Source organism: Mus caroli, chromosome 6 (assembly GCF_900094665.2).
Source record: "Mus caroli chromosome 6, CAROLI_EIJ_v1.1, whole genome shotgun sequence".
NCBI classification, from domain to species: Eukaryota; Metazoa; Chordata; class Mammalia; order Rodentia; family Muridae; genus Mus; species Mus caroli.
In genome coordinates, this window is record NC_034575.1 from 45,244,736 (window position 1) to 45,271,983 (window position 27,248).

Here is a 27,248-nt window from a genome sequence, read left to right on the forward strand (position 1 = left end):
AAATCAACAGAGAAAGACACAAAGGTTCAGCAGACATAAGAGACAGGGGGAAGTACCTCATTTTCTTGTTGCAGGGAAGGAATAATACAATTATACATAATGGAATTTGTTAAACCAGAAAGATATGGGAAGCCCCACTTAGTCCTTGATTCTCTGGAGGTGCTCTGGGGGAGGGGTGGGGCGGGAAGAGAATGAAGTGCCTTCCAGGACTGGGGAGCTGTGTGTGGGCGAAGATGAAGACAGAAGAGCCTGTCCTGTCTCTGTCTTTCTGTGCTTTAGTTCCCATTGGCTGTATGGGACGTCCTTTACTTGGGAGACCAGTGGGAGCACCAATGGGTGCCAACAGAGGCGTTTCCAAGGCAAGCACTGTTTCTCAGGAGGAGTTAGCCACCCAGGTTTACAGTCCTTTCTCTCCCAATTCACGGCTCCTGGCTTTAAATCCAAGTGTAACTAACTTGGGAGCTCAAGAATAATAGCACAGTAAAAAAGGGAAAGGAACTTAGAATTCCTGGTATTTGAACTTCTTTGAATTCTCTTGTACGTCAGAAAATTCATTACAAACCTTATTATAGAAAAGAGAATACAGAAAGCATTTAATATTTTGCCTGAATTGAATAAAATGGAAATACTTTAATGCTATCAGATATGATCTGAATAAATGTTATCGAGGTTTTTAATCATTAATATTTTCAATGACTGCATAGCATAGTGCTCATGTGTTTTCTCTGTCCTCTCACATAATTCCTTCACTAGGTTATGAGACCAGAAAAATTAAAAAATATTTTAAAAGGTTGATTTCTCAAAACTATGCACACGTGTGTGTGTGTGTGTGTGTGTGTTTCCTAGTCTACAATGCTATGAGCAGCCTCTGCCACACACTCCTACTGCCACGGGCTGGGACCATGCCTTCTCCTCCATAATGAACTAAAATGTCTCAACCACTCAAGCTATTTATATTATTTACCTGCCGATAACTATAGGTGGGCATTTGGTTTCACAGTTCCGTGACTCTTCATTGAGAACAACTGCAACACATATTTTCCAAGAAGGTTTGCTGCTTTCATGTGAAGGCTTAGGTGTGGTACTAAGAAAAGGGTGCAGGAGAACTGTGCAAAGAGCCTGGACGATACTCTGGTTGGCCCTGCCTTTGGAACAGCCTGCAACTCAGCTTCGCTATGAGCCTGTGCATGGTTGCTAGTTGTCTCACTCTGTGTAGAACATGGATAGGAAGAGGAGAAGAACAGTCATGTTCAGCACACTGGCAGTGAGAGGAAGTACTTTATCCTCTGCTTGGTGAAGAATCTGATGAGAAGTTCTAATAGGTTTCTTAATAGGTTTTCATAGTATAATTCAAAAGATTTCATTTTCTCCATTTTTATTTCTCTGAAGTGATAATAATTATTATCATTTTATTTATTACTTATATTTTAATGATATTTAATAAACATCTTATTTCTTAGTTTAATAATGTTTATTATTTATATAATTAGTTATTTAATATTAATAGTATTTATTGTATATCACAATTATTTTATATATTATATTACATGTATATTATACATGTAGTATAATATATATAATAATATAAATGTTATATTATGTATTTATTATATACTATAATAATAATAGTTATCATTTAGTTTTTTGAGACAGGGTTTCTGTTGCTCTGTGTTGCTCTGGCTATCCTGGAACTTGCTCTATGGACCAGGCTGGCCTCAAACTCAAAGACTTACCAGCCTTCCCCTTTCAAGTGCAGGAATTAAAGGCGTGCACTACCACTTCCTGGATGAAATTGTTTTTAAATAAATATTCGAGGCATTATTGAATTTCTTTTAATCCTCTGCCCCTCATTTTGACCCATATAAAAACACACAAGTTCCATTCTTTACCACTGTGAGTTAGCTGTTAGAGACGTTTCTTTTTACAGGTCTAATTTGTTGGCTAAAATTTTGTCTAAACTATAAACTTGATTTTTCTTCAATTTATTAATGTTTTAGCATGTTTCATAAGGCATTATCCTGTTATTTTTTGTCTGTTTCACTATTTAGCTTTGGCTTTGTTGTCTTTATTGTATTTATTATGAATAGAATAATTTTAGTACCCAAAACAGAAATCACGGGTAGAGCAGCAAGACATAGGTTCCAGCCATATGGCAGGATTAACACCAAGAGAACAAATGGTGTGGTCCGGATATCAGTGGGGTTGACCCTCATTTGTATAGTCAACACACTAAAAACTCGGTCTTGGACAATATCCAAGATCTTACTAAACGTGTTACATAGAGGGCAGTCTGGATAAACCAGGAGCACGGTTGTGGTACACACACTCAGTCGCGACGTTCGCCCTTCTTCTGAAATAAGGAATAGGAAGCACGGGAGAGGTGTGGCCACAATGCTTCATCCGCAGGACATTGGCAAGGGAGGCTCCGACCGGAAGTCCAGGATGCATACCTTCCACCCTGAGAATGGAGCCCGAGACGAAGATAACAACCAGAACTCTGTTTTGTCCCCATTTTGTTTTGTTTTTGAGACAGTCAATGTCATCCAGGCTAGGCTGGAATCAATTGAACTTACTATGTAGCCCAGGTTAGCTTTTATTCCTAATCCTCCTGCCTCAGGATTCTGAGCACTGGGACCGTGGATAAGGATTGCTTCAGTGTTTCGATGTGGCAAGAGAAGCCCTGGGTGTAGATGAGGTTAGAGTGACCAGAGAAAGGAGGCCTAAGGAACCTCAGCATCAAATATTACACAGAGAAGGAGAGGTCCCAGAGGGGCTGTAAAGCAGAGAGGGAGGAAAGGGTTGGGAAAACTGGGCACCACAGAGTACAGGAAATAGGGTTCCGGGAGGTGTAGGTTGGCAGCATCAGAACTTGCTGAGACAGTCAGAAGAAAGGGGGTTCAACAGTATCCAAAGAGATTGGTGGGAAAACGCCACAGTTGGTCAAACCTCATGGCCCAGAAATCGGAATTTCACAAATCTGTCCTGAAAGAGACCAATGTGATGAAACGCTTAGACCACAGTGGTTATTTTCTCATTGCAAAATGTATGATCATTGTAAAATGTATCAATGCTAATAATTAATAATAATAAAACAAACCAAATGCTCAAACTTCAGAAGTATTTTAAAGTCATTGCATCACAGCAACTGAAATTATATTTTTTGAAAACGACTTAATGGCGCATGAAATAGAGAAAAATACATGAAAACACGAGTGATACTTAGAGTTGGGATTAAGAAAGATTTTGTGGTTTCTCCTCATGCTTGTCTGTGTCTTCTAAAGTTTTCTATAATGAGCATATTTAATTTTATAGTCTAGAGAAAACAATGTTATCTTCCCCCAGCCCCCGAAGTGGAAGGGTTCCGACTTGTGGACCAGACCAGGCCCGAGAGATGTTCACTGGGTTCTTTATGACAGGATAAGAATAGAAAGAACCCAAGCCATGGAGAGAAGGATGCGTTCCAAGAATCGAGTGGCAGTTTACACCGTATGTGATTTGTAATGTTTGCTGGGAGGGAGTGCCAGCTGGAATCTTCTGGAGTCCTTCTGTATGTCCCTGAGCCTTCTGTCTACATGAGGACTGCTTTGCTAACTGTTCTGAAGGGTGAGGGACAGTTCTCCCAACCCTTTCCAGCTCTCACCGATGACTGAAATCTTCCTTGTTTGCTTTGCTTCACAACACAAACAAGAGAGCTCCCTGGGCGTCAGAAATGCAGCGGCGTGTGGAAACCGAGTCTTATCGGTCAAAGTTGGTGTTCAGGAAGTAGGACCCAGGCCGTCAGCGCAGGGGGGCAGGGGAGGCGTGCAGGAGATGAGAAATGTTCTCTTGTATTGTTACAGCATAATGATGAATTGGTTTTGCTTTTCCAAAACCGGGCTCCAGCTCCTCTGTTCACCCCTATTATCTGCTGTGGTCTCCAAAGGCACATTACCATATTAATTCATTGTGTTATACAATTTGGTCAACTAAATGAGCTTACCTTATGCCCTCTTAATGGCATTGCTTTTAATGTTGGCTTCATGGGATACATTTAACAAAGCAGATGTGTCAAGGAAATGTATTTAAACTCAATTTGGTTTTAAAATGTCTAGTGGTTTCTCTAATGATCCAGGTACCAAAAAAACAATGTTACAGGCAACAAACACACCGTGATAAATGCAGAGTGTAAATGTTGAAACATCCCCAGTGCCCACGGTGATCAGATATGCTTTGCAGGAAACGTCAACATGACCATTCCCAGAGCTGAAGCCCAATCCATCCTTTGTACAAAAGGTATCACATGCTATTTAGAAGAGATGGCTTGAATGTGAGACCAAGATTTAATTGCATGTCATAAACACCGCCATCCACCGACTTAGTAAGACAGCTTGAAGAAAGAAATCTGTGCTAATGGCGAGAGTGTTGAGTGAACGCGCCATTCTCTCTTGTGTGCAATCTGAGCCTCTCAGAACAGCAGAAAGAAGGGTTGAGAGCCTTATGTGCTTGGGCCACAATTTTTATTTCATCAGCTTATTAACTGACTAATTGTGACAGAATTTGTGAATGTAGGCTTTAATCTTTTTGTTTGTAAGTGGAGACAGTAGTGCACCTAGCATTGTGAAGTCACAATTAAATGGAGACAGTAACCTGCAAGTAGTAGTGTTTCATTAATTAAATATACTCATTACATTAGTTAGTAGTATATGCTATACTAATATATACCATAATTTATTTAAGAATGTAGTCTATAAAAATTTCCCTACCTCTTAATAATTATTTGATTTCCTTGTTATTAAACCAATAACTAAATCTAAATATTCTGACCATAGAGTGGCTTTGATTAGCTTCTGACATCCAAAATAGACTGGCCTCTGAAACACCATCTGATCATCTCTCCCTGTGTGATGGTTAGATGGACTGCTGGCCAGGATCATCTCTCCCAGTGTGATGGCTAGACAGACTGCTGGCCAGGAAGGCAATCTTAGCCTCCAGCCTGTTCTCAAGACTAGCCAAGAGCATCAGTCTGGGATTGCTATTTTGATCCAGTGGCTACATACTCACAAAAGAACTGCCCTGGCTTTGCAAAACATCAGAAGTCAATGTAATGTTTTGGTTTTTTTTTTTTTTAAATGACGTAATTGGCATCTTCTCATGGAAGCCTATGCTGCCTATGAGACAATCTCCACGATGCCGGTCCTTCCCGTGACAGCAGTGGATAGGCTGATGGCCAAAGATGGGCAATCTACATTCTTATTTTCATATGTGCCACAGCTCCATGCCTCCTACCCCAGATTGCTGGCTCTATGCTTTGCCACTTAGTCAAGGGTTATTTCCTAACTCTACACTGAACTATGCAATTTACCTATTTACTAGTGTCTACATAGTTGCATTCTCTGACCTTCTTCCTGGGGCTGACCTCAAGGGGCCTGCACACTAGGAACAAGCCCTCACAGGAATTCTACTAGCCTCTATATGTGCCATTCACTTCTTTCTAGCCCATAAATGATAGATAAACTCTTAAATTTTCATCATATGGCTGGGAGGCTAAGTATGGAAGGTAACTGAGCAATATCTAATAAAATTAAATGTATAGGACATTTAATCCAAGAGTTTCATTTCAAAGTATTTGTCCTATATGTACATTGCACATCTATAAAATACTTCATTCACAGGCATATATGTTAAAATAGTATTGTAATGTGACTCACTTGCTGGACATTAAAATCCAAATGTTTGTTAGTGATTGTATTCATATGGCCTACATATGTGTGCAAAAATTATGGAGTCAGTATAAGCAACTGTTTGTATTTATTGGTGAAGGATGTTCTCAAATACATTGCTGAATGTAAAAGAATACATAATAGTGTAGAATATCTAGAGTGGGCAAAGCTTCCTTAGTAAAATATTATATTCTTATCTGTAAACCACAGACAATCTCCGAAGTGACCCAAGAGAACTTGGTAACTATGGTCACCTGTAGGAAGAGGGGCTGGGTAATTATAGGAAAAATGGCTTGTGTGTCGTAGCACTGAACCAAGTCTATCTACATATTCATATTATTTAAAACTGTATTTTATTACAGTATATACAATATGTGATATTTTACCTAGTTATTAATAACAACACATTTAACTGAACTATAAAATGCAGTGGATTAAAAGAATGACTTCAATCAAATGGATATTTAACCTTTCTGGTGTCTTCAGCAGGGCATCTGTCCCTCGCTTTCATAGCTGTGTGACTGCTGGAAGCAATGCCACACCCTTTGGCTGTGGGACCTGCTCCAACAATGAGCCCTCGAAACTGAATTTCCTCAGGAATCTCATGTCCCTAGTGCCAGCCAGAGGGAGCACTTGTCTCTGGGGAAAGGGAACATACACATGACAACGTGTGGACCATTTTGCAGGAGAGAGTGGAGCTGAGACTCTGAAGGGTCAGTGATGGGTGGGGCCACACCTTGGCTAAGGCTGCTTCAGTATGCATCCTTATTGCCCTTTATTCAAACCTAAGCCTCACGTCAAGGCTTGAAGTATCACTAGTCCCTTTATTTTTCCTCTTTCCAATATAGCCTCATTGAATAAGTCTCCCTATTCTGCCTTTTGGTTATTAATCTTCTCTCTAACTGGCCTACTGAAGACGTGTAGCAGGACCCAGCTTGCTAGGGCTGCAAGAGCCCAGGCTCCACCAGTAAGCAGTGTGGGAATTTGTATTGGAATTAGTTTGGGCCTGCCATTAAGTAACTCTTGTGCTGTTGAAACATTTAACATCTCAAGTGTGTGCATGCTATAAAGAGAGGCTGCAGGTTTAGTGTGGCTGGTGCCATGTCTCTGGATCACCCAAAGATAACATGGTACAAATCCTCACTTTTGTGAGAGAAAATGCACGGGAGGCCATTGATTTAGGCTGAGCTTCTACAGTAGGTCCCAGCAGACCAACCCAAGATAGAGTTATTCAAACTAAGACTCCATGTCAGCAAACTGCTAACTCTGCTGTCAGAGAGCTGGGAAGGGGATTTGATGCTGCAAACATGGCAGTGGGAGCTTCACTTTCAAAGGAGAGGGAGCTCTTCAATATACAAGCTGCCAGGTGGGAAAGGGAGGGAAATTTTGTCACTTTGATGCCTACTGAGACCTGTGAGTACTTAGAGAAAGCAGGCAACACTGACAGTCCAACCCTAGTAGGGACTAACCTGGAGCTCCGCCACTGCCTCTGGCTAGATTTGTTCTTCATCTGAGAGAGACCATTTTGACATTCTCCATTGCCATGAGGTTATCATACAGACACAGTGGAGAAGAAGACTACGCTCACTCTGAATTGGTTGGGTATTTCTCACATAGAAATTCTCTCATGTTGTTCTCATAGAGGACAACAGCATGTAATAACTTAATGTTAAACTTTGTAGAACTTTGTATCAGCCTACATGTTCGGCTGAATGAAGTATTTGGACTGCTGAATATAGTTGTTTTTTTTTAAAAAGACCACAGTCAGTCAGGAAGACATGTCTTAGGTTCTTCCATTTTGCTTTCTCTATATTTCCCAAGAGTCTGTTATAAGCCTTGATGTAACTGCAATCTGTAAATGCCAGCCCTGCCCCCACTTTCAGCATTGCCATTCATCCAAGAATCCCAAAGCGTTTTTTAATAACGGACTCATTAATCCTCATAACACTCCTTCATTTGACATGTGTAACTCTCACTACATGATATGTTGCTACTTACTCTGGATTTAATTTAACAGATTTCCCCCCGTCGTGGCTAGTCATTTACATTGACCTCATTTTGGTTGAGTTATCACCCAGATTTGAGCAAGTTTGAATGGTCTTATTCCAAAATGACAACTCCTGGCAGATAGAAGGGAACTATCTGAAGAAGCAATTATTGTTGTTGGGTATTTTTTTTTAAAGAAGAGATTTCGGCAATAAATGGCCCTATAAATAAACAACTGGATTTTAATCATGGGTAAAGAGAGTGTCACCGTTAGCCACTTTATTAAAAAAAAAAAATCCCATGAAATTGAGTGAGTTTCAAAATTCATGGGCAGAAGGAAACAAAGACTTTAGGAGAGACTAGGAGAGACCAAGAATAACAGAAGCTTAACTTGAAGTTCATTCTCCCATACTTTCTTTCTCACCTTTATCCTTTTGACACCGAGTTCAGATGTCAAGAACATTTCCTGGAGTCTTAGGCAGAAGTAAGAGAGATTAAGCTGGAAGTGGAATGAGACCCCGTGTTCAGGAAAGCCCAGCTGGTAACGTGTGTTTCAGAGATGGGCTGAAGTATTTTTTCATTCAAGAAAGCAGGTAAGACGCAGCAGAGAGGGAAAGGATGCAAGGCTTGGTCAGTGAGCAAACAGAACCGCGAGTGCTAAGGAAGCCTCTGCGTGGAGCTGAAGAACAAGCAGAGGATACGTGTTCATGGGATGCGTTCATTCAGCTCTGGACTTTGCCTCTACCCCAGAGTAGGCATTCATCCTGCCTCCACTTGTAAGTGTATGCCATCAGAAACCAGACCTCTTGCAAGCTGAGTCTTCCTATGGCTTCAGGTACCACCTCTTTATGAGTCAGCCTCAGAGCTATTGTTGCAACCTCCATTTTACTGCTAAAACAGTGCCTTGCAGACCTAATGACCATTTCATAAGTGTCATGAGGTTTTTGACATAAATTATCTAGATATGTAATGAAATCACCACAGTGACTTAATCATAAAAAAGGAAAATAACCCAGTGTGTATTTTAGTCTGCACACCCTTGCACACAACCACAGGAGAAGACAGAATAAAGTGTGGGATGCTCACACTGTATCCATAAACCACAGCACTGAGACCAGTGCAGGAAAGACAGGAGAGCGTGGTGTGGCTACCATCGTGGCCAGCACTGCCACTGCTGGTGTGATTTCATGGCGTGATTAATGGCACTTGGTCATGTTTTAAACTGAGAAACCTACTATGTACCATCACTGCACCTTCCATTGCACTTCTGGAAGCCCATGTATATTAGAACATGTCAATGTTCTTTGTGCTTCTCTGTAAAATAGAGTCAGGTCTGACAGTTAGAAAATTAGATGCTTTTTTAATTGTATCAGGAAAAATTTCTCATGCCTTTTGGTCTCAGAACCTCTTTATGCTCTTAAAAAGTATTGTGGGTCTCTAATAACATCTGCATGTGCATCTTATACCTATTGATATGATTTTTTTTTTACTTAAGAAAACAACTCCATTAAGTTACCATAAAATTTGTATTAAAAATAATTATATTATCTAAAAAGTGGCGATTTGGTAGAGAGAGTAGCATAATCCAAGACCACTAGATTCTCAGAGCTTTGTATTTAATCTGTTGTCATTGGTATTTTTCCAGAAGTGCTTGAAGAAAGTCAAGCTGCATGCAGAAGAAAATAGTTCGGACAGGCTGGAGTATCTGATTATCTGAGTATTTAGATAATTACGGATATTCTTCTTTGACAAGGCATAAAACTCGACATTCATGGTGTGTTTTTTCCAGTATTCACTGAAAGCACACTAGTAAGCACTGTGCTGTGATGTGGGAGTCTGTTGGTTTACCTTGCATACAGTGTAGCTCTTTCACCACGCAGGATTTTGTAGTATGCAGTAGTTATTTATAAACTGGCTCACTAAGGCACACAGGGTTTCTCAATGTTGACACATTACACTCTATATCAATATGCCACTTGTCAATATTGCTACTGATTTCATCTAAAAGGACTTTCAATGCTGCAGATGTTATCAGCCCATGGTAGTACCTAAAGTTTTTCAACAGTTGTTTTTTTCTTTTTTCTAGAATGTTTGGGTTTCACTATCGGCAGCCAGCAAAATTAGTTGCTTCCTTAGCAATAATGTCTTGAAAATGGAAAAGACATGCTTTTGAAGAAATGATTTGTGAGATGGTCATCTGAACAAATTGAGTAATTGTGATCAATGTGCCAGTCACTCTAGGTGTGTGCTCTAGATCTGGGGCTCAATGTAGTCAATATTTTGCTGCTTCCTAAAGGACGTTTTCAAGTGAAGCTGGAATGGTGTGTCTGTCTGTTCAATTGAGATGCACTGCAGTAAAAACACACTGTTGGGCAGTAGCGGCCACACCGATGCCCCTGCCCAGCATTTCACCCAGCAGTTCCTTTTGCCTTTATTTTTCAGGGGAGAAGCAAAATCACACCAGGAAGTGTGCTGTGGAAGTGCTACTGACCTTGACTGAGTCCAGAGAGGACCTCGGGAACTGCTGGTGGCCTTCAGCCACTCTTGGAGAGAGTGCTCTACTTGAATATGTGGAGGGACATTTGCTGTACAAATCCTTGCAGTGTTTGCCCTTTACTGATTGTGCTCATGCACCCCCCCACCCACCAACACACACACATACACACACACCTCTTCTTCCCATACTCTAACATCAATACTACTCTTTAACCATTTTATATGTTTCAATCAGTGATAATTATTTATGCTTTTGGCTACCAGGTATTTTTTGGTATGGTTTTACATTGTGTAATAATCAATTTAGGATACTTAGGTTATCCAGCATCTTAAGCATTTATCATTTCTTTGTCATGAGCACATTCAAATCCTCTTCTAGCTATTTTTAATTATGTAATAAATAATGTTGACAATAGCAATCCTTCTATGTAATAGTATATCACCTCTACTCATTTTGTCAACAAAAATGTCCTTTAATCCTTCCCATGCCCTTGAGAATTGGTTTGACCATTTGAGTTCCACTTCTCTAGAGGTGCCTACCATGTTGAGAAGGAAGCCCTCCCTAGGAACCCCAGCCTGCACTCAGCCTATACCTCACTCTGGCTCCCTATCTAAAAATGAAACCAAATCAAACCAGAAAGGCCATAGAAGTGACTTCATGGCCATAGTGATGATTAAAGTGTTACTGAACAAATGGTCCATCCTGTTACCGTCTAGACTTTATAATTGTTTTTCATTTCATTAGAAGGTATTCCCAACCCTGTTTTATAAGGGATGAGTGTGTGTGTATGTGTGTGTGTGTGAGAGAGAGAGAGAGAGAGAGAGAGAGAGAGAGAGAGAGAGAGATACTTACGAGTAAAATGGCTTCCCAATGTTTTGAAAACCAGGACATGACAAGATAAGTCCAGGTCTCTCGGCTTCTTCCTTCCCTGTCATGATTGCACCTCTAGTCTCCTGTTCTACTTATGTCAAGAGCTTCAGACTCCGCATTAATATTCTGGTGGTTTTTTTTTTTTTCTTCCAATCTCTACTTTGAGCCATTTCATCTCATTTTGACTTACGGTCTCTTCCTCAGGTGTCCTAACTACTGGGTTTTCTTCCAGCCATCCTGAGCACTTTCTTCATGCTAAACTTGGTGACTGGGTCAGGCCACTCCATGCAGAGTCAGGAAACAAATCTGTGCTAAGGGGGCGGAAACATGGCTGGGTGGGGTGGAGCTGGGGGAGGTAGATTTTTGTATTCCCCTGACTCCGAGAGGAGGCTGTTCTATGTGTTTCATGTCTTTTTATCTTGTCACAGTTCATGAAATTGACATGGTCACCTCCGTTCAGTAAGAAGACATTGAGGCTCAGGGACAGTAACTAGCTTGTGCAAGGTCACCTAAGCCTGTCAGTGACAACTGAAAAAATTAAGTCAGACCTCCTGTCTCCAAGGTCACTCTGAATTCGCATACCTCTCCAGGAAGGGTTCTGGAAGGATGTTAGGGAAGGCTGGCGTTCCAGCCAGGCCTGGAAGTGGGACAAATTCAACTTGACTCCTTGCTGAGAGATGGAGTATATGTTAGGCAACCAATCCAGACAGGAGCGTATGACAAGGTTCTAGATTGGTTCCAGGCCAGGGCCAAGCAAGCCGCACTCAGAAGTGAGGTAAGGTTAGCTGAGGGTACCTGGACTTAAAGGCTTCCCACGCTTTCATGCTTTGACGGAAATTGACTCTGCTTTTCCTTAAATTGCTAGGGAAAGTTCTAGAGAAAGAAACTCTTTTCTTGCATGGAGAGGTGACAGGAGTGTTTGCATACCTGGATGGCCCCAGAGAATTTATAGCCAATCCCTGGAGCTCTCTCTCTCTCTCTCTCTCTCTCTCTCTCTCATTAATTTTATTTGTTTAATGTATGAGTGCTCTACAGCATACATATCTGCCTGCCTGAAGAGGGCATCAGATTCCCCTATAGATGGTTGTGAGCCACCCATGTGGTTGCTGGTTGCTGGGAATTGAACTCATGACCTCTAGAAGAGCAGCCAGTTGCTTTTAACCGCTGAGCCATCTCACTAGCCCCACTGTAAAGGTTTTGGAACCATCCAAAAGCATGCACCAATTCTTTCCCTTCCTCTGTCTGTGATGCAGCAGCATTAGAGAATCCAGGAGGTTGAACCTATGTGACAAATAATTTGTGTCCAAAACTCCAGCTATGAGGAAGCTCATCGGTGTAGAAGGAGATGAAGTCAAGGCTGTGGGGGAGGGGAGATCTGAGTCCCAATCCCCAGCTCCTGCTGCTGATGTGACATCGTGACATCCTGGCACTCTCCATAGAGCTCTCAAGAGACTAGGCAGGCTGCTCTTCAAACCAGCTCCTGGAAGGGAGAACACTGCCAAGCAAGGGACAAATCTGACTGAGATGTAACTTATAAAACATAGGAAAATGACAACGTGAATGGTTATTTTTCTCTGGAGACACACATAACAAATGGCACATTCAAATCAGCGCTGTGAATAATGTTAGGTAGTCTCTACATGTGCCTGGCCCTGTGACTACACAGTGCGGATTCCTGGGCTCTCCTTTCAGTCACTAAGAAGGTTTTCCCTAGATTCCCTACTGGGAAACATCTCCCAGGGATTTCTGGTTCAGGATGGCTGAAGCCTAGTGGGTCCCGTGACTCTGGCTTTCTGATGCCAGGGGCATCTGAGTTCATTTTAAGACGCTGAGACCAACCCCTAGCCATTCAAAAGCCATTCGGTGTCCCTTCTTCAATTAGTTCCTTATCGTGGGGCTGCTGAAAGCATTGTGAGTATCCAGAGATGAATTAATAAGGTCTGAAAAGATCCAGAGATAGTTACAGGCAAAGATGAAAAGGGCCCATTAGAATATTGGGATAAATAAAATCCGCCCTCGGCCCATTTCAGGAGACTTAATGGAACGTCGCAAAGTGTTCAGAAGGAATTGTTCTGAGGCCTGGAGGGAGGCAGACGCGGCCATTCCTGTCTGATACTTGGGGCTGTAGCTGCTGCAATCCACTCAGGCCCTCAGCTCTAGTCCAGGTCAGTGTGATGTTAGGGATGAATGTGTGTGGGGCATCCTTAGAACAATGCCAGGGAATCGGGAATTTAAATCACTCTGATTTATGCCCAGCTTGTCAACTCTCGTGGGCTTTAGAAATGCTGAATATTCGAGCATTTGCTTTCAGATGTGAGGTGGGGCTTGTTCCCAGTTGATTATTAACAATGGGGACCCTGACACTTCAGTGATGCTCAGCTGAAACCTTTAAATTCATCCATCCCTGCTTTGTGACATGTTAGAGATTCCATGAATTAAGAAAAAAAAAAAACACTGTATAGGAACATCATCTGACTTTTTTGAGCAGTATTTCTGAGATCAGTTAGTTCCCTTGGGGGCAGGGGGTGGGGAAGGGGGGCGGGGGGCGGGGGGGCGGGGATGGAGGCTTAAGCATCCTTTATCTGTGTTCACACATCTGAGCTGCCACTCTCTCACTGAGTGTTGGGAATGCACATCAAGTCTATACTAAAGAAAAATTCTTTCCTGAAGAAGAGACAATGGCGAGATACTAGTCTACGGCCTGTATTGTGGCTGCTTATTATGTATCTAACAGCGTTCCATGCTGAGCAGAAAACCTGGTTCCTCCTGCTATAAATGTTTCAATCAATCCCTTTCATGCAGCACAGAGCACAGGAAGCACAATGTGCAGTGACTAAACAAGCCATTTAAATTCTTCTCAGGCAGAGAGGTTAAGAGAGAGGTGGGGGGGGGGGAGGAGCTGCGAGAGCAGAGATGGCCAAGGTACCGCATTCAAATGTTTTTGATGGGTTTCTAAGATACTTGTCTCTTTTCTCCAAAACAAATGCATTCATGTCCCAGGAAGGAAGGCGACGGAGGAAAATGCTCGCTGGTGAGCTCATGAGAAATGCCAAAGGAGTTGTTTGTGTCGAGCTTCAAATATCAGGGTTTCTTTATTATGGAGCTTTGAGGCTCAGAGTCAGGCCAAGTGTTTCCATGACAACTAATAGATGTTATGTTTATTTACTGAGCAGCGGGTGAATGACGCATCAGCAACTGACATTTTAGTTTCTTTCTCCTTTTTCTCCCCTCTCCAGTAAAGGTTTGTTTTACTGGATGAAAATGGCTCCATCTTCCGTTTTATTCATCAGAGCTTCTAAGATGAAAATAAATCTCAGTTTAATAGGATTCAGTTATTCAATGAAACACACGTTGAAGTCCTGTCCCTTTATAGGCCTCAGAGAGCCTTTATAATGGGCAGTTGCTGGTGAGAAGATGAATTGCAAAGCAAAAAGCAAAAAGCAAATTTTGGGTTTTACTCACTTGAAAATGATCTAACAACTGCATTCTGAGTGATGTAAATTTACACAGGTCTCATTAACGTCCTCTAGATTCCATATGACCTTGTTTATGCTCCTACTAATACATTCATAAAAGGGGGTCTATTAAGACTTGTAACAGGACCACAGCCTCAGCAGAGATGGGAGCCAGGCTGCAGGGTAGGTTGGTTGGAACAATTGACCCCTGGTTATAAATAATGCTATATCCCACCATGTTATCTGCCTGTGGCTTGTGGCTCGTCTGCCCTCTAACTATTTGTGGTCAATTTTTAATGCTGAACTGGCTTCCTTCTACTGAGCAGCTGGTGTGTGCTCAGGGGATAAAACCAATGTTGGCATTTGCTTTGAGAAAACACAATTAGGCAAGCTGCTGTTGGGTGTGGGATGTGAATATTCACACGACATGTACTAAAACACAGTGCTGGCTTTTGTTCCTTAGTCTCGTCTATGGAGTCTGTGTTTCAGCTCTGAGTAATGTGGACAATTGAAATCTGAGCTACTTCTGTCTTTAGAGAAAAAGGAACAGGGTCCATTGGTGGCTATTAGAGAAAGAAAGAACAAGGTCCATTGGTGACTATTCAGAGGCGTTCACATGATCATTGCCCCCAAACGAGCTTTCTGTTCTCCTATGGTCTCAGGTAGACATTTGTTTATTTCAACACCCTCTATCACTTCCCAGAGCCACTCTGCTGCAGATCTGCTCCTCACACCACTATACAAGCAGCTGGAAGACAGGGTGCCGTCTGGTTCATCTTTGTGTCTGCAGCACCCAACAGTTCCCAGAACAGTAGGCATTGGGGGAGTAATGTACAGGGGAATTGTCACAACCCAGCTTTTGGGTCTCTCTTCTGGTGGGAAGCAATGTCTAGTTCTGTGATTGACTGTCTAAATGATTGACTGATTGACTGTTTAGGAATGAGAGACAATATACCTCAATGGGATATTCTTCTGTTACGTAGGGCACACACACACACACACACACACACACACACACACACAGAGAGAGAGAGAGAGAGAGAGAGAGAGAGAGACAGAGACAGAGACAGAGACAGAGACAGAGACAGAGACAGAGACAGAGAAGAGAGAGGTGGGAGGGAGAGAGAGACAGGGAGAGACAGAGAGACAAAGATTTCAGTTCTGGGAATATCTGTGCTTGCCCACATGTGTGCCTTGGGGCACTGGCTACCTGGGAAACTTGGGTTTTGTTTCTAGTCACAATCATTTAGTCTTACACAGAACTAAGAGTTTAAACCTGATCAATGCTTCTTCTCATCTTGTATCCTAAAGGGCTATAATATATCGAGGATGTTAATAACTTGTCTGAATCATTCAAATAAAATAAAGTACACTGAAACTGAGCTAAGTTGGAGCAGGACCACGTAGAGGGCAGGAGAAAGCAAGATCTTAGGGAGCAGGCTCTGTTCTCCGAAGTAATCTGTGAGTATTGCATCAGGCTTCTGAACAAGAAACCTGTAAGTCTGTACTGCTGTGATAGAAGACCTGAGGCTGGCAATGTATCAGTAACAGAAGGGTATGCCTCACAGTCTGGAGGCTGGAAATCCAAGAGCAAAGTCTGGTGAGGGCCTTTGTGCTGTGCCCTCACATGGCAGAATGCAGAAAGATGAGCTGACAATCCTCATCTTTTTATACATGGGGTTTGATCCCTTTAACTTTAGAGGGGACTTCCTGGCCCAATCACCTTTTTACAGGTCTCAATTCTCACTGTCAACACCGACGACAACTCCAGACCAGGAAAGAACACATTCAAACGACAACAATGCCTCTGGGCAAAAGACCTACTTTTCCGAGCTTCTTTGATAATTAAAAAGCTTGCTGATAATTAAAAGCTCTCTGAGCTTCTTGGACCTGAACTGGTGGTTCTCTCCCCAGAGGACCCCAAACTGAGATTATGGAAAGTCTGAGTTGGGGTCTTATTTCATCAGACATTGCTCAGTAGTAGGATTCTGTTTAAAAACCTTGTGTCTTACCTATACAATATTCCACCGGAAAATGAGGAGAACATAGACAACTTGTCTTCACTCCCCATAATCACTAGGAGTATCTGATTACCAGCCCTCCATAAATATAGACTAACTTAGGTTTGGAAATTAAATGACTTCAGCAGCCTTTTCAGTGGTCAACTGAAAGTCTTTCAAGCATAAACTCCTGGCATCTTGCAGAGTGCGGATCTTAGAACAGGAGGAGAGAGGTATGGATATACTTATCTTTGGAGGCAATGTGTTTTATTCTCTCTATTCCAGGCATTGCTATTAAATTTGTCACCAGAGCAATGATAACTAATGACTGTATGAGATACAAACACACGGAATGTGTCAGGAAAAGGGCAGGAGGAGAGCAGTGTTTATACGGCTTATAGCAGTGTTTATACAAGATGGTCTACTATAGGCCAAACTCTATGCCAAGGGGTTTGTATCTGCACTAGGACATTCCAGGATAAAGAGCCCCTTATGTACATCCTATAGTTTACCATCACATGAGGGCCATTGTTGGCAAGATTCAGAACTCAAATTCTGAAGCTTATAATACCCAAGTGTATAAATATATGTATATATAAGACTATTTTATGTATTATATATTAATTAGTGATTGATGGAGCAGGGTCATCCCATTGTGTGTAGTATCATGCTGGGCTAGTTGTCCTGTGTTCTAGAAGAAAGAAGTCTGAGTATGAGTCATGGGGGACAACCCAGTAAGCAGCTCCCCTCCATGGCCTCTGCATCAGTCCCTGCCTCCAGGTTCCTGCCCAGTTTGAATTCCTGCCTTGGCTTTCCTTAGTGAACTGTAATTTGGGATATGTGAGCCAAAGAAATCTGTTCCTTTCCGAGTTTCTTTTGGTCACCAGGTTTCATCACAGAAATAGTAACCCCAAGTGAGATTCCAAAGCTTCAGGTAGGGCATGTCAAAACTGTAGGCATTCCTGACCTACTTACTGTCATCTCAATAGGCCATTTCATTCAGGTTTCATGGTCTGGCCTTGATCGTAACCCCAATAATAAAGCCATTATATTGTAGAAAGGAAAGCACCGGAGCTCAGTTGGAACCCAGGCAACAAGATGGTTGTAAAGAAAGTTGTAGCAATAATGCATTCTCTTCTCCCAGCCTTCTTGCACTAACTGCCTCTTACGTTATGCCAAATGGTCCCTAACCATGGCTGGCCTTCTACTTAACAGAGCCAGGTCTGGTGAATGCTATGACATTCTCTCCCTCTTTGGGAATAAAGTTGGTTTTATGTCCCCCTATGACAATGTCAACAGGTTCTGGTTACGTCTAATTGCTGTCCCCATGGAAACACCTGCCCACTTTTCTTTTTACTGTGCTTGTGGGCATTCTTCTGTGGCGTTATTCCAACTAGCAGAGTACCGTTTGAGGAGAGACATATTGGAGCGTTAAGTCATTTGGAAAGTAGGTTTTAAGTCAAAGATTAGAGTGCTCTCGAAACGTTGACGCTGCCTCACGTTTAACAGACCCCTTCTCTTTTCCCTTGGGTGTGTCTGCAACCAATAATTGTCCCCAGAGCACTAAATTCTTTTTTCTTTCTTAAAAGACAAGCATTTGACATTCTCTCGAGCAGAGTCAAAGCTTGGAAAAATGATTAGAATCACGTGACTTCAGGGTGTGTGTGGATATTTTACAGACAGTTTCAGGCGTTTTCGAACTGTACCTCATAGACCCAGGAGCTGCTATGACGCATGCTGGCTCCTTCGATGCTGCAGGCGAGTGGCTCCTCTGGTATTTCAGTTAAGAAATGGTTGCACAGCAGCAAGTAAGTTTCCAAGCCACAGAACTCATGTAGCCCCTCTGTTTCTGTTGATAGGAGAAATGAGGTCTAGGGAAGATTATAATCCTCGAGGGTAGACTCTGTGGCAAACTTGGGAGAAGACCCTGTTCTGCCCACTCTGCACAGGGCAACATGGGTGAGCGCTGCAGGAACACACAGCATTCATTTGATTTTGAATCAAGTTTTGGTGTTTGAGAGTTTGGAAATGTTTTACTGTTGCCAAGATTTTTGCACCCCACTCCGTTCAGTGACAAATTCTATATGTAGGTTGATACCCACAGTTTGAGAAGCTGAGGTTTATCATCTCTTCCACTTTCAGGCTGGAGACAGCTAAGAGTTAAGAGATGAACTCCAAGTGTAACATCTCAACCACTTCAGAGGTCTCCTGAGGACCGAGTCTTCATGCTGCAGAGGCTGAGAGAGACCCAAGAGCTCAGATTTCTTAGACTCAGCCTTCCTGATCCGAGTCCCCTTGACCTTCCTGGTAACATTGACTCCTCTATTAACATCTTGCTACTGAAAATATCAAAGCAGAGTCGGTTTTGCTGGATTCTGCCCTTGTAGTTCCACAAATTGGTTCCTCTGAGAGGATCAGCATCAAGAAGGGGCAGGTAGGGAGTGAAGAAATTGCCCTAAAGAGCCGGAAGGAGAGAAATTAGTGTTAAGTTGTCACCTGACACATGGAAGGTAGGTGTGAATATATGTTTCCTTAGCCTGCACACGGGGAAGACGATCTAACTTAATTCTCACGGGCTGTGCGTGATTTTATTACAAGGAGAGAGTGCAGGAAACCTGTCAGGGTGACAAACCAAGCTGAGAAAGTAAAACAAACATCCAGTGAGCCACACCTTCTTCATTCTAGGAACTCCAGTTTAAGAAACCTCTGCTGGGCATGCTCTCCTGTCAGAAAGAGAGTCTACCAGGTCACACTGGCAACAAAGTCTGGCAGCAGGACTCATGGCACGCCATTTCTGTGTACAGTCTATGGCCAGGTCTAGTGTCAAGGGGTAAGATGACTCAGTTCCTTGGGGGAAGGGCAACAGATAGCTCTGATAATCTTTAAAATGTCTCAACCAGATCAACGTTTTATACTCTTCTATATAGTACTGAAACTGTTATAAATTTAATTTGGTGGTAGGCAGGTGCTGTAGAGTATGCCTGCAATCCTAGATACCCAAGAGACTGATGCAGGAGGATTGTAAATTTGACACAATCCCGTCTCAAAGAAAACTAATAGAATGGATTAAAATGAAGGGCTGAGGATAGAGCTTAGTTGATCAGGGTTCAACCTCCAGTGTAAGAAAGAAATTAATGGGATGTCTCTTTTCTGGTGTGAGAATGTTTACACATGGCAACCTTCAGTTCTTCTATTCTCACTGCCATAGGGAATGGTGGTGGTAGTGTGTGTGTGGAGGGTCTCAGACTCCCCCAATAGAAATGAATAGAGATAATATTCTCTAAGGGAAAGTTCTAGAAGGCAGTAGATGTAAGTGCCAAAATATGGCAGCACATATTTTAGGTTCCATTGTGTATTTAAGAAATAAGGCATTCCACAGAAACCTTCCACCAATGATGGCTCTTACTGGGCTTTCCGTTTGAAAAACAGACTGTCTGCTGGCACTGCAGCAATCCTTCCCAGCAGCGGGCTCAAGGATCCATGTGCCGTCAGAGCTAGTGTTTTGGGTTCAGATATTCACACCCACCTATCTGTCAACCGCCTACCTTCTGTATTCTACCCAGGGGTCAGGGGTGCCACTTTCCAATCTGAGATCACCACATTTTCCCAAGACACAGCTGTTATCGGGCGGTTTGAGAACATGTCCATTCCATCTTGTGTTTCTGACTTCGTGGGCTTCACCTACTGGGCAGAGAGGAAGGGAGGCTCAGAAGCCTCCATTATGTCCTCACAGGCCCTTTGCAGACACTGGCACATCTATAAAGCGCCCTGGCACCTCCTCATGTCGCCTCTCTGCTTGGTTTTCTGAGTGGTGTGCTGAACCCACGGGAGGCGGCGGTGGCTGTCTCCATTTACATTCATTTCTTGGGTAGGGAAGCGATTGTTCTCAGATGATAAGAAATTGTGCTCTCCAGCATCCCTGAACTGTGCTTTACTCTCCCTGGCTCGGGAGGCAGCTGTCACTGCTGGCGTTGCTGGCGCTGCGCTCTGGTTTGTCTTCAGTGAGTGTCTCACACTCCCAGCCCCTGCCACCTCCCTTCCTACTGTGTTTGGAGAGTTGTTTGCTTCTGTGTGTTATTCAGGAAAGAGTGCACACATTTTGCATTCCAAAAGCTGCTGAGATGCTTACTGGGACCAAACCTGGGTTGTTGCCTGGCCTGTCTGACCACCTCTCCAGCGGCCAAAGCGAACTAAACATTTCAGTCTCTCATTGCCTCTTCTGGATGCCTCCCAAATGAACACAGGCTGAAAACCACACTAGCGTTCTTTATCATTTTGTCTTCTGTCTTTGTCTCCTGAAAGGCACATTGCAATGTCTCTCTAACATTTGGATGAAGTAGACACTGACAAGAGAGCTCAGGCAGTCTAATGCCTTGATGGAAACACAAGCATCAGAAACAGAGACAGAATTCCTGTCCCCAGCACCCGGGACCCATACAACTGCTTCTTTTCATTTCAAATAAAGTCCTCCTCGTGACTCTTGTGAATGGCTTGAAAGGAGATTCTAGTAACACTACCTTCAATTATGCTGCTTTTTAGGGGATACAGTAACTTTGGGGCCAATTATAAGAGTAACGAGACCTGGAATGGCATGAATGAAGTTCAAAGATGAAATGGGAAAGAATAATAGAATTAATCATCCCATAATTTTTTTCAGTCTAGGACCCAAGGAATCCACATGCACTGTGTCACCGAGTCAAATGAGCTATGATGGAGAAGCCAAGCAAAGGCCGTTTCTAAGCTCCATCTTTCCTTCTCTCCGTCTGTCTGGCCTTCTCGGTACTTGCACTTTTTCTTTGGATGAAAGACAAGCTAACTCTGGGCCAGGCACCAGAAGAGAATGAGTAGGAATAGCAGCAAAAAGGGTCCATTGCCAAGAGCATGGAGGAGGCTCCACGGCAGAGCCAAACCCTTGACTGGCACTGCGGGGTTCTGAAGCCCGGGACATCTGTGGAGCTGGTCACCTCAGGAGGAAAGAGTTTTCTGTCTTGGCTGATGTCTTCCCTGCACAGTGCCTCTGGCTGAGTTTGTTCTTGGCTGATCCTCTCTTATGGCATGACAGGTGCTAGAGGTAGGGGGGAGCCAGGGAGCTGGAAGTTCATCCACTGTTGTGATAAGAAAGCAAAGGAGAATGAATGTGTTTGGTGGATCACATATGAGAATCCCGATTCCATATCGAGGGTGAGCTGGAGGAGCCGCCTCTGTGAGGCTGCCATGGTCACTTATAGAATAGGGTTGAATGCTGGAATTTTCCACGTCTGCTGAAGACACACAGTCTGTGGATTGGTGAATGCTTGCTGTGAGTGCCTCTTCAGCTGTATGTAGGAAGTTACAAAATGGATTTTGTTGTCTGTGGAAGATTTACTAAGCTCCCTGGCTGTCCAGTTACACGAGTGCTGTCCTCTGGGTGTTGCATGGATGGCTATGAAAGAACACACTTGATCTCTTTAAGTCCGGCCATATTAAGTGGGTGGGGAATAAAGACATGAAATAAGTTATTGTGAAATATTAAAAGCCAAATATTTTCCTGAGAACTGAAGGTTAAGGTTATGAAAAGTCTAGACAGCCTGAGGTCCCTCAAAGTTCAGGCCCTTCTTTAACTCCAGTCTAACTAGGTCTGGCCTGAGCATCCACTGCCAGCACACAGGTCTGGGCTCTCAGATCACTTCAGCTGGGACATCCACAGTTCAAAAACAATGCAAGTCCAAGCACCCAGAAATGTTTTTGAAGGCTGGCTAAGAGACAGTTTCTTTTCTTTTTTTTTAATATCACTATCTTTTTCATAGTTATTTTCAGAGAAACAGAAATATTGACTTGATAGCATTATCCAAGGATGATTCAAGTATTGGTGTGTGATTAGTGCCAATTGTGTAAAAATAGCTCCAGTAAGAGAGATTTTTGTAAGTTCTCTGTAGGAAACACATACCTGGTACTGTCATGTCCAGCATGGCTTGGTCCTGGACACATGACTGGGGCAACAGAGGAAGGAAGAAATGCTAGAACTGAAGAAACAACAGATACATATAGAGCAAAGCTGGGACTGGGTGGACTGTGCTCACGCTGACATAGGGTGCCTATTGTGCAACCCAGAGAAACTCATTGTATGTGTTATGCACAGCATGAGGAGGAGGGGTTAGGTAGTCTTAGTGGTAGGTTTCTATAGTGAAGCAGTCTCCAGCTGTATTCATATGGGAAGAGGAAGGTGCAGTCTATGCTTTCTGGGCACTGTCAAAATCCACACAGAGACCAGAGGAAGGCTTTGCCATCCCCCAAACATGACCTGGAGAAGCCTTCACCATTCTCACTGATCTGAGACAATGGAGACCTTGATCTGGCCGTGCTCATGTCAACAATACACATTCACTCAGGACTTCATCTGCTCACCAGATAGTTCTGTAAGTCTGCCCCAAACCCTGTGGTTGGGGAGATCACAAGCCACATGGGGAGCCTGCTATTCTTATTCTGTAGATGAACACAGTACACAATTCTCACTAAGTTCATATGAGAACTTATGGCCTTCCACTCTCACACCTCACCAGATAACTCTCTGGGTATAGTAGATGTAGTTAATGCAGAAACTCACAGTCAGTCATAGGGCAGAGAGAAAGTGTCAATAGAATAGTCAGTCACAAATGGGATATCTACATATGATTCTCTCCCCAAAGCTCAAGGACCACTGTAGAACAAGTGCTAGATAAGAATCAGAGGCTAAGAATCGGAGCAAAACAGTATCTTATGGACATGGTAGGACCTCTGTTCTTATGAGCTCATGGCAGCTGCTTGTCTGCACAAGAATTGCACAACATCAGTCCACTCAACACTCTATCCCAGAGAGGAAAGTAGTTCTTGAGCACCCACTCTTAACTGAGAAGCTATTGACAGTTGATGGCTTCCAGGGGAGGGAGTATCAGTTTTCTTTAAGGGTGTGACTTCTCATAGATGGATCATGTTCCAGTGTATCTGCCCCATACATATATGGGCATCACAGATTGGAGTTAATAAGTGGTCTAAACAAATAAAAAGAGGATGCAGTGTTGGAGAGTGGATTATGATCAAAATACATTACATGACATCAAAATATCCACAATTTTTTTAAAAAGTCCTTTGAGTGTCAATGTATGCAGTAAGTAAGCATAAATAAGACAAACTGATATAAATATGGAAAAGTATATTTTAGACTAAACAATAAAAGATAAATTTGATCCTGGGAGTTTCAAAATAACATAGGCTATAAGCTTAGATTTTTAAAAACCTACTTTAATTATGGTTCTTTAATGCTTTAACCCCCCTTTTAGCCTACCACTCACCAGAGGTAGGGGAAAAAGAAAGGTTAATAGGAAACAGGGGTTGTTGTTAGAAATAGTTTTTTGGGGTCATTTCAGTCTTCATCGTCAGCAGTCCAGTTTACTAGCAAATCACCAAACATGAATTAACAGCTGCATTCCAATCCACTTGGCAAACTCCAAACACAAATCAGTAGCAGCGACTCAATCTGGAAGAAACCCTGAGGCTCCACCAATTGATATGAGTCCCTGGAAGCAGCAAGAGGCATCAGGAATACCACCAGACGTTCTTTGGTGTGTTTCTTTCTGCAAAGTCACAAAGAAAGATCAGTAGAGAAAGCAAGATGAGCCAATGCAAGAACATTGTTGGTGGAGACCAACATCAGTGAAGCCTAACGAAGACCAGCAAAGTTTCAAGGCGAACCAATGCAAGAAAGCCATCCACTGTCTGTTGAGTTATATGTGTATACTCTTTCCAAATATCATGTGCCCCTCAAGCACTTGCTCCAGAAAACCATCACACACCCTTCCCCCAATCAAGGGCTAGGATCCAAGCTTTGGGATCATAGCTGCAGGTAGTGCCAACAAAGATAGCTTTTTTGTTTGTTCATTGTCGTTTTGCTCTCAAAGCTTCAGCCTTTCTCCTGGAATGGCTGAAGAGCAATGCAAACCATTGCTGATGGATGGAGTCGATTGCCTGTCCGTTCCTATTTTTTTTTCCCTTCAGAATTGAACTTACAGGATGATCGTTTTGGACAAGGAAGCGTCATCCTCTGATCAGTCATCTTCTGATCACAGTTTGTCACCTGCCCCGTTTCTGGGAAGACTCCTGGATAATGTGTTCTATCTGACTTGGGGAGTAATTCAAGAAGCAGAAAGACATGCAACCCAAGACAAAGGGGATGCTGGGAGAGAGACGGGAAGACAATCAGCGGGATGACAGAGAAGGGTGAACCACAGGACTGCAGGCAGGAGGACAGCCTCACCATGTGCAGTGTGGGAGAGGAGTAGGAAGCAGATAAATCGCACATTTCAAAAAGCTTTATGTAGCTGTAACTAGGTGAGAACAGCCTGGATTTGTTTAAAATGTACAGGCTCATTAGGTTTGCTATATTTATCCACACATGGAACGTGCATCGCTCTCTGAGCAAATGATCACTTGTTGGCTATGATAGGGAAGGACAGTATCTTCTTGGCACTTGGTGCGTGGTAGCACATACCTGTCCTGCTAGCCCTGGAGAGGCAGAGGCAGGAGGATCTCTGTGAGTCAGAGGCCAGGGTATTCTATATAGTGAGTTCCAGGTCAGTCATAGTGAGTTCCCATGCAGACTCTGTCTCAAAAATCAAAACAAAATAAACTCAGTTGCTTGCTTATACCTCAGTGGTAGAACACACTGACAAAGAAAATCAGTGACCCACATGTCAATGGCAGTTTCTCGGTGCAGATTTACCCCAAAGTAATTCTTCTCAAACCATCTTGTTTATTTCAATCCCTTGCTCTTCTTATGAATTTTAGAACCTACTACTTTACAACAAAAAGTTCTAGGATTTTAATAGTGATAGTGATGACTCTATGAACTGGGAGAGGTAGGGCATTATATCAATTCTGGGTCTTCTTACCCACGAATACAATTGAATTTTCCATTTAGAGGGACCCTTTCAAATTATTTCCTAGTAAATTCTAGGCAAGCACTCTACCATTTAACCACACCCCCAGCTCACGTTTCTGTTGATTTTCACACTAATATTTCATGGCTTTTGAGACATAGTCCTACACACCTTTTAGATTTATCCTTTATGTTTTCTGATAGCACTGGAAATATGATTCATATTTACTTAAAATGTCATAAATCCATCTTATTTATTCTTGTTGTTGTTGTTGGTGGTGGTGGTATGTGTGCGCGCGCATGCGCTACAGTACCGCATGCATGTGAAGGCCAGAGGACAGTTTGCAGGATTAGTTTCTTCCTGGGGGTTCCAGGGACTGAATCTACATTGCCAGGCTTGGTTGGAGGCATCCTTCCATCTTTAGCCCAGTATTCATATTCACATTTCAATTTCTGCCTTTTAATTGCTAGTATATAGAAATATGACTCAATTTTGTATGTTAGTCTTGTGTACAGTTCCCTTGGGTCCTGTCCCTTGAGAACTTCGTAGGATTATCTACATAGATAAGCACGTAGCATGTCAGTAGTGGCTTCTACTTTATTTTCTTGCTCATTGTACCAGCTGGGACCTCCAGGACAATGTTAAATAAAAAATAAGTTGTCAGGTTTTTCTGTGGTAGAAATCCTTCAGCATCTTGAGGGTATTCTTTTCCAGTCTAATTTTATGAGTTTCTGAAAAAAATATATGGTAAGTACTCTGAGTGTACATGTTGAGACACTCACACAGGTGTTTATCATGACTAGGAAATATGAAGATTTATACTGATTTGAACGCTATTGGTCAACTTTTAAAAAGTTGGACCTGGGATACTATCTAAATCGAAATTTATAACAATGAAAGCCGTGCAGCATTGGGATCGAGGCAGACAAGTAAATTAGTGGAACTAAATGGAGCATTCAAAATAATCCCACATTTATTACTGGGCTCTGGACAAGGGACTGGAAACAACTGCAGAAGAAGTTAGTGGAGAAAGAGTAACTGCAATGCTGCAGAAACATCTGTTCAGGACCTTACAGACCCTTGGAACGAAGCCTGCTTGGTCGTGTTGTATTAGCCCTTTTAATATAGCGTTGGATTTACTTTGCTAAAGTATTTCTAAGAGCTTCTATATCTGTGTTTACGAAAGACTTTCGTCTTTTCATATGAATCTCACAAACTACACTTTTTCTTTTTTACTTATTTATTTATTTATTTATTTATTTATTTATTTATTTATTTTGTGTCTGTGCATGCACACATGCGCATGCATGCACATGTGTGTTCACATGTGTGAATTCAGGACCTGATTTTCTCTGTCCACTTTGTGGGTTCCAGGGATCAAATCCTGTTATCTCTGAAGCAGGTGCTTTGACTCACTGCCTCACCTCCCAGCCCCTCAGCATCTATTTTCTTACAATCAAAATCAATCCTGGGATTTTTTAACAGCCACAGCAGTAGAACCATAGATGAATCTGGGGGGAAATGGCATCCGATATGGTTTGTTATATTGTTTTTGTCAAGTCTTGGTTTCAGATAGTGTTGGTCTCAAAAGACTGAGTAGGTACTTGTCCCTCCTACTTTGAATTTTGGTAGAATTTCTATGAGTTCTTCCTTGTTGCTTTGTGGCATCGTTAGTGAAACTGTCTAAGGCTAGAGTTTAATCCACACGAAGTTGCTGTCCTACAAATTCTATATCATTACTATAATCATAGTCATGAAGGATTTTTTTTCTAGAGTGATATTTAGTAGTTTTGGAATCCTTTGAAAACTCCATGTATTCCCTATGGATTTTCTAACTACCTTGGATGGTA

The 27,248-nt window shown here is 42.5% G+C and overlaps 1 long non-coding RNA gene across 1 annotated transcript in view; it reads left to right on the forward strand.

The window, feature by feature from the left end:
• Positions 1-12,928: 12,928 nt before the first annotated feature.
• Positions 12,929-27,248, forward strand: part of LOC110295539 — a 39,498-nt gene continuing 25,178 nt past the window's right edge. The window contains exons 1-2 of the long non-coding RNA XR_002378092.1: positions 12,929-12,963; positions 13,083-13,217. This is a non-coding gene — a long non-coding RNA (uncharacterized LOC110295539). The remainder of the gene's footprint in view (positions 12,964-13,082; positions 13,218-27,248) is intronic.